Here is a 10618-nt window from a genome sequence, read left to right on the forward strand (position 1 = left end):
AAATTAGAATAACCAATATTAATTACCTCAATCAGATAGAATAAATAGGTAAAATAATTAAGCTTTACATGCCAAGATAAGAAAATCCTTTGGTAGCAGACCCAACTCGATGGAAACTAATTCTAAAGTGATTTCTTGTGTTAGCCAACAAAAGCTCAGTTAACACTTGGAACATACAAAATCCCTTTGGTAACCGAATGAACTTGGTTAATACTAACTTAGTTCAACTTTCCCTTTGTTAATTGAGTGAGCTTAGTTAACACTCTTTTCTGCATAACTTCCTTTATCGCCCGAGTGAGCTTGGTAGATACTGCCTAATGAGACCATAATATGGTCTATTTTGACATTGCATTTTTAGTTTAATTCTCAAACTTTCTAAAGACTTTGATGCTCAAGAACATGATGTTTATGATGATTTTAGAAAAATGTGTGCATAATTACTTTTTAGGATTGAAATGAATATGCTATTAAAAGATATGTCATTTAATTACAAAATAGTGTGAGAATGATGCTTTCTCTTCGTTAGCTAGGTTGGGTAGTTCTCCTATAGCAATGTGACATAGGATAAACTAATTTAGATGACATGTTTTGAATAAGTTTTGATGTATGTTATTGTCTTGGAGGCACTAATATTTTGTAGATATAAAAATAGGGTCAACTCAACCAAGCGGGAGTCAAAGCAGTTGCCTATGTTATTAGCCTAGCACCAAGTAGAGGAAATTTAGGGGTCATGAGCTCCTCGATTACTATTCTTCTTGGCATCAAAATTAATGAACCAATTGTAATAATCAATACCATTATTTTCTTTGATAGTTGATGAGTCTAAAATTTGGGAATTCTATTCCTAGTTCATGTATTTAAATAACTAGAAGTCTATGTTCCAGGGGGGAAGTTTTTAGTTATTTTTCAATAGAAGAAGTTGCTAAGTACCGAATACAATCTTGTTGTTCATTAATATGTACATTGTATCATTGTTATGAATAAAAGGAATGTTTTAAGTTATCATCTCTGAGTTATTCTACTTCACTTCTTTGTGGGGGTCCACATAGGAAGTGAACTAACTAGTTAGCGTAGGATTTACATTCAATTAATAGAACCAGGGTAGATTCTGTTGTTCTTATAGCCATTGATAACTATTCTTGCAACATAGGTAATTGAAGTAATTCCCATCTATATTATCATGCTTTGTTAAAATAGATTTGATTCTTAGTTTTAGCCTAGATTGCTTGTAGTTTAACCATTTGAATTCCCTTAAAGTAGTGTTTTTAAAGTTGAGATAAGTTTGAAGCATATATTTTACAAACACCATTTCAAGTCTATGTATTTGGTTGATAAATTAAATAAGACTAAATGAGTTGGATAAGAACCACTTGAGATGTCCAATCTTGGGTTAAGTAGTCCATTGCTATAGGATTTTGATCCTTTCTTTGGCCAAACATTTTTGGCGCCATTGCCAGGGATGGTGTTAATTCAAACTAGTCTTTCTAGTTGTATTTCTATTTCTTATAGAATAGAGTTTAGTAGTAAAGAAGCATGCTATGCATAGAAGAAGAGACCATTTAGGGAGATTCCTTCCTTGTGATAATTACGAAGATCCATTCAATGATCCTCAACTTGAGATAGATGAACCTCAAAGAGACAATGAAAAAGACAAACACTTTAAAAATCTATTTTCTGAAATTGATGCTGAATTAGAAGAATCACTCCACCTAAATAAAATTTTTGATGAGCCTAAATATCAAGATAATCCACTAGACATTGTTATGTATTAAGCACCACCTCTTCCTCCAAGAATGGCTGTGCCTACCTTTCCTTTCCTATTCCACCTCAGCAAGGGAGCCAAAATTTGAAGAATATACTTGCTACTCCACTTCCAAAATTTTATGGTCTTATTATGGAAGACCCTAAAACCTTTCTCTTTGAGTTTGACATCCTTTATAGGAGTTATGATTACACAACTGATGCCCATAAGTTGAAATTGTTTCCCTCTACTTTGAAGGATGCTACTTTTCAATGGTTCATGGGGTTGGGTGCAAACACTATAGTGAATTGGACTAAAATGAGTAATTTGTTTCTTCAAAAATATAAAGAATATTGTAGAGGTCAAGATATGAACGGGGATGACATTTTTAAAATGTAACAAAAGGATGATGAAACTTTGGAAGATTATTTTTTTAGATTCTTGTTTAATGAGTGGTGTGCAAGAAGAAAGCATGGAAGCCCTGGATCTAATGGCTAGAGGATATGTTACACAAAAAACTTAGAATAACATCAAGGAGATATGTTAGAACTATTCAAGAGCTACTATGAAGAAAGGTAGAGGACTAAGGAGCCTACCACATAAGACCAATGGTGGGTTAGGAGTGTCAAAGATGGAGTTATCTAATCTACTGTCTGACTTCAAGAAAGATATCATTAATGATATTGCTACTCAATTGGATACCATGCAAGCCCAAAGGAAAAAGGATGAAGCTGATGCCATGCTGACTGAATTTTGCTCTCGTTGCAGAGAAAGAAAGAAGAACTGCACATGCAAGAGCATTACAATAGTAAATGCACAACCAATGCACATTGAGTTTAAAGAAATTGATGAGGATATAGGAGAAGTGATTTATGTTTCTCAAAGGTGACCATGGGATTAGAGACAAGGTATGCCTCAATACCCTTTGAAGAATTTTGGTTATAATAGTAATCAGTGGTAAGGCAATATTCCCCCAAATTCTGTCCCTCAAGAATAGAATTTGAATAATGATTGGCCTAATTAACAACCTCAAAATAATCAAGTATACCATCAATCACCTCAATATCCCCAAAAAAATACTCAATGGCCTCAACAAAACAACTAGTATCCTTAGTGGGGCCTAAATCAGCAACCTCTATATCAAGGGAATTGGTAGCAACCACCTTAGTGGGGGCCTAGCCAATCACCTTAGTAGCAAGCCTTGATGCCTCCACCTCAATAGCAATCCCTGATGCCTCCACCTCCTACAATTAATGCTAGCCCATAGAAGAAAACACAATGGTTTCTGATACTAAAAAATAGTCCAATAATTCAATTAGTTGATGTCCCAATTTCCCCATCTATTCAAGCACCCACTCCTCCATTTCCATAAAGGTTAGTTCTACAACAACTAATCTCCTAAACCACCTTAAGAAAATGACTATACAGATTCCCTTATTGGATGCACTTAAGGAGATTCCTCTTTAAATAAAAATTTATAGGAAGCATGTGTCAAGCAGTCTTCTAGAAAGAAAAAGGATCCTCCTACTATCCATGTGTTGGGACAACTTTTTGATCTAATGTTGAGCAAAGCCCTGATGCCTAAATATTCTAATCTAGGAAGTCCTATTGTTACCATACATATAAATGGAATCCAAATTCAAAATGGTTTGATTGATTTAGGAGCATCAATTAATGTCATGACCATAAAAGTCTTGTTAAGACTTAGTATTATTAGATTAAGGGATACTCCTACAATACTCTAGTTAGCAAACAATTCAATTGTCAAACCTGATGGTATGCTAGAAGATATCATTGTAACCTTGGATTCCCTAGATTTTCCTTTAGACTTTTTTGTGCTATCACAAAGAGGCACCCTTGGAGGATATCCATTAATCTTAGGAAGACCTTGGTTGGCCACTGTAGATGCATGCATTGAATGCTGCTCAGGAAAAATGATAATATCAGATGGTACCAACACTAAGATGTTAACCTTGTACTCTCCTACACAACCTCAACTAGATCTCGACCAAGTTTCTTGGCCAAAACTCTTTGATGATCCCCCAAAAGTTAATTCTATTCAATAGCTCATGATGCTAGAAAGAAACCCATTTTTTGTGTCCTAGGAAGAAGACGATATATTAGTAGCAATCCTTAATAATTAGTATGATGCTAAGGAGTCTACCTCTAAAAATCCTACCGACTCCATGCAAACTGTATTACCTAGATGTAATGCACCTCAATCTCTTGCAACACCTAATTACCTTCACACATTATTACCCCATGAAATTCAATCTCCATCAATAGAAGAGGTCTTAATGATGGATAAAGTGAAGAAAGTAGAGATTGCTGTAGGAAAATAATTAATATTAATAATAAACTTACTGCATCTCAAATGACAAGTATCATTAAATTGTTGCAAAATAGTCAACAAGCCTTCGCATGGGATTATACTAACATGAAGGGTTTAGATTCTAGTCTTTGTACACATAGGATATTCATCAACTCAGAGTGTAAGCCAGTAAGACAACCTCAGAGGAGGGTAAACTCAACATTAAAAGATATAGTCAAAGAAGAGTTACAAAAACTTCTTAATGCTAGATTTATTTATCTTATTTTTGATAGCCAATGGGTGTCATGCCTAGTTATTGTTTAAAAAAAGGGGGAAAATGGAGAGTATGTGTCAACTACAGAGAGCTTAATAAAGCCACTAAAAAGGACCATTTCCCTTTGCCATTCATTGATCAAGTACTAGATAACTTAGTAGGAAAAAAATATTTCTCATTTCTAGATGGTTTCAATGGCTATAACCAAATCCAGATCTCTCTAGAAGATCAGGATAAGACAACATTCACCTATCCATGGGGAACATTTGCTTACTTTGTCTTACAATTTGGTTTATGCAATGCACATATAACTTTTCAGCAATCGGTACTTAGCATATTTTCTAACATAGCTATAGATTGCATTGAAATCTATATGGATGATTTCACCACTTATGGTGACACATTTGAGCAAGCCCATGCTGACTTGAAGAAGGTATGAAAAGGGTGTCAAGAATACAACCTTTCTCTTAATAGTGAGAAGTGTTATTTCATGATGGAAGAAGGAGTTGTTCTTGGGCACTATGTTTCCTCTTTTGGAATTCAAGTGGATCCTACAAAGATTGTTGCAATTACTAATCTACCAAAGCCAACCAAGCAAATAGATGTTAGAAGCTTTCTTGGACATGCTGGATACTATGGGAGGTTTATCAAAGATTTTAGTAAGCTTGATGCTCCTTTGTATAACTTACTTAATAAGCAAGCTGAATTTGAGTGAACACAACAATGTGAAGCAACATTCCAACAATTGAAGGATGTTTCAACAAAAACACCTATTCTTAAAGGACCAAATTGGAAGCTACCCTTCCACATTCATACCAATGCATCTAACACTGCTTTAGGGGCAGTTCTTGGACAAAAAGAAGGTACTATTAAGCATGCCATTTACTATATTAGTAAGAATTTGCAAGGTGTTGAGCTAAACTATACTATCACTAAAAAAGAATTACTTGCTATTGTGTATGCACTTAATAAATTTTGGCATTATGTTACACCCTACAAGGTTTTTGTCTATACTAACCACTCTACTATAAAATACTTGATGAATAAACCTGCTATTTCTAGTAGATTATCAATTTGGCTAGTCCTCATGTAGGACTTTAATGTGAAGATAATAGATAAACCAGGCTGAGCCAATGTAGTAGCATATTTTCTTTCATGACTTCAAGTACTTGATGATCCTCTAGTCATAGATGATAGCTTTGTTGATGAGCATTTATTTTCAATAGAAAGTTATAACCCATGGTTTATAGATATAAAAAATTACCTTGCTACAAGAAGAACACCACCACACTTTTCACCTAAGTGGTGTCATCTCCTGGTGGAAAAGAGTTTCAATTTCTCATGGATAGTTGGATTGATGTTCTACATTAGACTAGATCAAGTAACCTACCAATGTGTAAGGGACAATGAAACTTATGACATCCTACGGGCATGCTATGATGAACCATGTGGGGGTAATTTTTCAGCAAAAAGAATAACCTATAAGATTTTAACAAATGGATACTACTGGCATACACTTCATAAAGATGCAAAAAAGTATACAAGATGATGTGATCAATGCTAATGCATGGGAAGACCCACTAAAACTAATAAAATGCCCCTACAGCCACAAGTGGCAGTCACACCTTTTGACAAGTGGGGTATCAATTTTGCTAGTTCAATAGAGCCCTCTTCTCATGAAAAATCATATATCTTAATATGTACTGATTATGCAACTAAATGGATTGAAGCACAAGCTATGACACATGCAAGAGATCACAAAGTAGAAAATTTTCTATATGAATGCATATTCACTAGATTTAGAGTACCTAGAGAAATTGTCACAGATCAAGGAGCTCAATTCACATCAAACCTAATTATAGAACTCATGAAGAAGTACATAATCCATCATGGCACATCTTCCCCATACCATCATCAAGATAATGGTTAGGTAGAAATCACAAATAGAGAAATTGAAGCCATCATCACTAAAACAATTGCTATTCACAAAAAGGACTAGGTTACCAGGCTTCTTGAAGAAATTTAGGTTTATAGGACTACATGGAAGAGTACAACTAGATTTACCCCACTTGGATTACTTTATTGTAAATTTTCTTCCATGCTTATCAAATTTGAACACAAGACTCTAAAAACTACTTTAGAGCTAGATGTTGATCATTCTAGAGCTTAAGAAGATAGGTTACTATAGCTGAATGCCCCTGATGAATATCTTAAATCTCCCCTGCACAATACAAAGATAATCCAACAACAACAAAATAAATGGCATGATATGTTCATCTATGACAATAAATTTTCTATTGGAGACTAGGCCCTTCTATATGATTCCTATTATCAATAAATGCTAGGAAAATTCCAAACCTGTTGGCTGGGACCATATGAAATCATTTATGTGTTCAATAATGGTGTAGTACAACTCTCTACCATTGATCATGTTTGCTTCAAGTTACTTGTTAATGGACATTGCTTAAAACATTACCATAAACCATCTACTTGTGAAGAGTTCCTATAGTAATTCCAGTCACTTTCTAATCCTCCAATTCTTGTAGCAACTGCAGATGGGTTTTCTACTCATCTTCTATCTTCTCTCTAAAAGCATTTCTATCAGTAAAATAAAATACTTTCTTTGTGAAAGTATTTTCTTTGTAATAATTCCACCTCACTCCACTTTTTCTCACCTTCCACCTCACCTCACCCTTCATCAACTTGCATGACGATATCAAATGACAACACAACTTAACAAGTGCGTATGCATACTCAAGTTTCAACTTTTTCTAAATTTGTTGTTCTATTTTTAGTTACCTTTGTCACTAGCAATTGTAGGAGCTATTGCCTAATTTAGTTGGGGGGAGGGGTATTATTATCTCCTTTTTTTTTTTGTGGTCATTAAATGTTCATTATTTTTTATATGCCACCACATGAAAAAGAGAATAATGTGATGTGACTGCTATCTTTATGCTGCACATTTTTGCAAACTGGTAAGTATGTACTTAATGCAAAATTTAGTGATCTTTAATGCTAAAAATGTTAGCCACTCAAAAAAATACTTTCAATTGTTTTCTTGTCTTGTTACAAGTTCTTTCATTTTTTTTTGAAATCAGTCTTGTAATCACTTCAGAGTAATAATGGGGGGTGGCTTGTTGAGAAGAGAACCAACTGACCATACAACATTCTTCAGAGACCCAATTTTCCTGTCTATATTTCAAGTCAAGGGGTGGACAAATTACATGTTCAAATTTTTGGCATGGAATGAAGAGCTTGCCTTAGAATTCTTGCAAATGTTGGGGGATGGTTTTCCTATAGCCAGAGGAGTAAAGGTTCCATTTTTAACTGAAATTGTAGTAGATATAATGGAATTGCCACTGGAAGGAGAAACATTTTCAGATACATTGGATGCAGTATTAGCTAGAGCTCAATTTATAGTGCATAAAAACCCATGGCTTTAGATAGATCAGAAACAAGGTACAGTCCACACATCTTTACCACAACCATTTAATGAGTGTGCTATCTATGTTGTTTAATATTTTACTTGTGAAGGGAGACATTCATATTTGCATGCCACACATTTCAAATTTTTGAGCTTTCTAAGACATAATGATTGTCCATTGAATGTTCCTCATTTTATGTATCATAATCTATTAAAAAGAGCTGCAATAGTATAGAAAGGAACCCCAAAGGATGTTTCACACCACTGTTTCATTAAGCTTATCATAGAAAAATCCCTTAGGGACCAATTGGGGATATCTTGGAATGATTTCATTGAAAACAAAGTGCAAAACCCTGTTAGGAAACCCGTGGAGCAAGTTGAGGAGGAAAGCCTTAGGAAAATCTTGAAAACCTAGCTCTAGGCTCTTCCTCAACCAGACCCAGAAGGTCACATAGAACCTCAATTTCTACTCTTGTAGCTTCTACCTTTGGGTAAGGTCTAAAATCTAATAAGGGAAAAAGGAAAGTTGAAATGTCGACCCTCCTGCAGCTCCTAGGGTTCATAAGAAAAAGAAGAAAGGGAATGTACATGATACATCTTCAAAACTTCTCACAGCTTCAGAAGTGGAAGTAGTATCTCTTAGGTGTAGAACTTGAAGAGGCCAATCATTTATAAAACTCGATGAGGATGTGCCTTTTCAAACCCCTCTATCCAAAAATGTTGTTATTGAAAAAGAGAAATCCTCTTCTTTTGATAAAAATAAGAATATCATTGAGAAAGGGGAAAGTGTAGAATGTGTATTTGCAACAGCAAGAAAATCCTCTGACCAACCACCCAACATTTCCATAGTTTTAGACATTGAAGGTAGTGTATCTATTGGAGTTCCAGATTCTCCTCCACCTCAAAGAGAAAAATTTCATGAAGAGGATATTGGAATAAATTTTGATGTAGTTAACACTATTGCTGAAAAAATTCTTTCACAAGGACTTGATGCTTTAGCATCCATAGCCCAACAAACTATTCCTAATGATCCTTCACTTGAAACACATGTTACTTTCGGCCCTAGCTCCATTTTTTTAGTGTTAAGCATCATTTCATAATTATCTAATCAGTTGATTCAGGAGAGGGAAGAATGGAACACACACACAGAGAGAGAGAGAGAGAGAGAGAGAGAGAGAGAGAGAGAGAGAGAGAGAGAGAGAGAGAGAGAGAGAGAGAGAGAGAGAGAGAGAGAGAGAGAGAGAGAGAGAGAGAGAGAGAGAGAGAACTATCTTCAATCAAACTCAGGATTTGATAGAAAAGGATGAGGAGATTGAGCAATTAAGTGGTAAACTTACAAAGATCACTACTATTATTCTTGAATTAATGTCTTGTTGCTCTCCTTCCCCTATTTATGCTCTCTTTTTGAAAAAACAATTCATCAGTTATTAGATGACCTGTGTAATTTAGGGTAAGAATTTAACATTGAATACTCATGAATTCTTTCAAGCCTTCCATACTATCCCTGTAGCTATCAAAAATTTTCTCTGTGAACTCTTTTTGCATAATTTAGTAGTTCCTAACAATAGATATTGGAACCCTCTACCTTATGTGGGTGATATTCAACTTAGGGCACTAATGTCTTAGATCCAAAATGAAATTAGCACAAAACATTAGGCCCATCAGTTTAGAGAATTAGAATATGAGACTCCATTTCTTCTCAAGCCTAAAGCCAAGGATGCCAAAACTATGTACTATGAATGGATGAAAATTGCTTATTGAAAACTTGGAAGCTAGATTATCCCTCCTTTAAGGGATGCAACCTATCAAGAAGATAAAGCCATGGTAGAAATAGATCTCCCTATAGCAAAGCAAGGGAATCAATGATGATGGATATGATTGAATGAAGACCTATAGAAGAAAGAACCTCATTCTTTATTGAATTTTATCATGGCTACTTTATGAGCACTCTGGTATATCAAGTTGGGGGAAGAAAGGAAAAATGATTGAATCCCTTTAACTTTTTAGCCTCCACTATTATTATCCCCATTGCTTGCTAATCAACAAGATTTAGAGACAATTGATATGACAAAAGAGCTTTACAAATGGGAAAGGTACAAGGAGAATAAAGGGTTTTATTGGAACATTGCTACAAGATGTAAAGGGTAGAGTATTGCTTGAGATTTCAAAATGGTTGCAAGGGTGAAATTTTTTATGTTTTCTTGAGGACAAGTCAAAGATTCAGTTGGGGGGAATGATGAGACTAGAATATGGTCTATTTTGACATTGCATTTTCTGTTTGATTCTCAAACTTTTTAAAGACTTTGATGTTCAAGAACATGATGTTTATGATGATTTTAGACAAATGTGTGCATAATTACTTTTCAAGATGAAAATGAATATGCTATGAAAAGATATGTCATTTAATTACAAAATAGTGTGAGAATGATGCTTTCTCTTCCTTTGCTAGGTTGGGTAGTTCTCCTGTAGCAATGTGACATAGGATAAACTGATTTAGATTACATTTGTTGAATGAGTCTTGATGTATGTTATTGTCTTGGAGGCGCTAATATTTTGTAGATATAAAAGCGAGGTCAACTCAGCCAAGTGGTTGCCTATGTTATTAACCTAGCACCAAGCTAAGGAAATTCAAGGGTCATGAGCTCATTGATTACTGTTCTTTTTGGTGCCAGAATTAATTAACTAGTTGTAATAATCAATACCATTATTTTCTTTGATAGTTGATGAGTCTAAAATCTAGGAATTCTATTCCTAGTCCATGTATTTAAATAACTGGAAGTCTGTGTTCCAGGGGGGAAGTTTTTAGTTATTTTTCAATAGAAGTGGCTGAATACTGAATATAATCTTGTTATTCATTAGTATATACGT

Source organism: Cupressus sempervirens, chromosome 7 (genome assembly GCF_028749045.1).
Source record: "Cupressus sempervirens isolate cs-2001-9-10 chromosome 7, ASM2874904v1, whole genome shotgun sequence".
Classification (NCBI taxonomy): domain Eukaryota; kingdom Viridiplantae; phylum Streptophyta; class Pinopsida; order Cupressales; family Cupressaceae; genus Cupressus; species Cupressus sempervirens.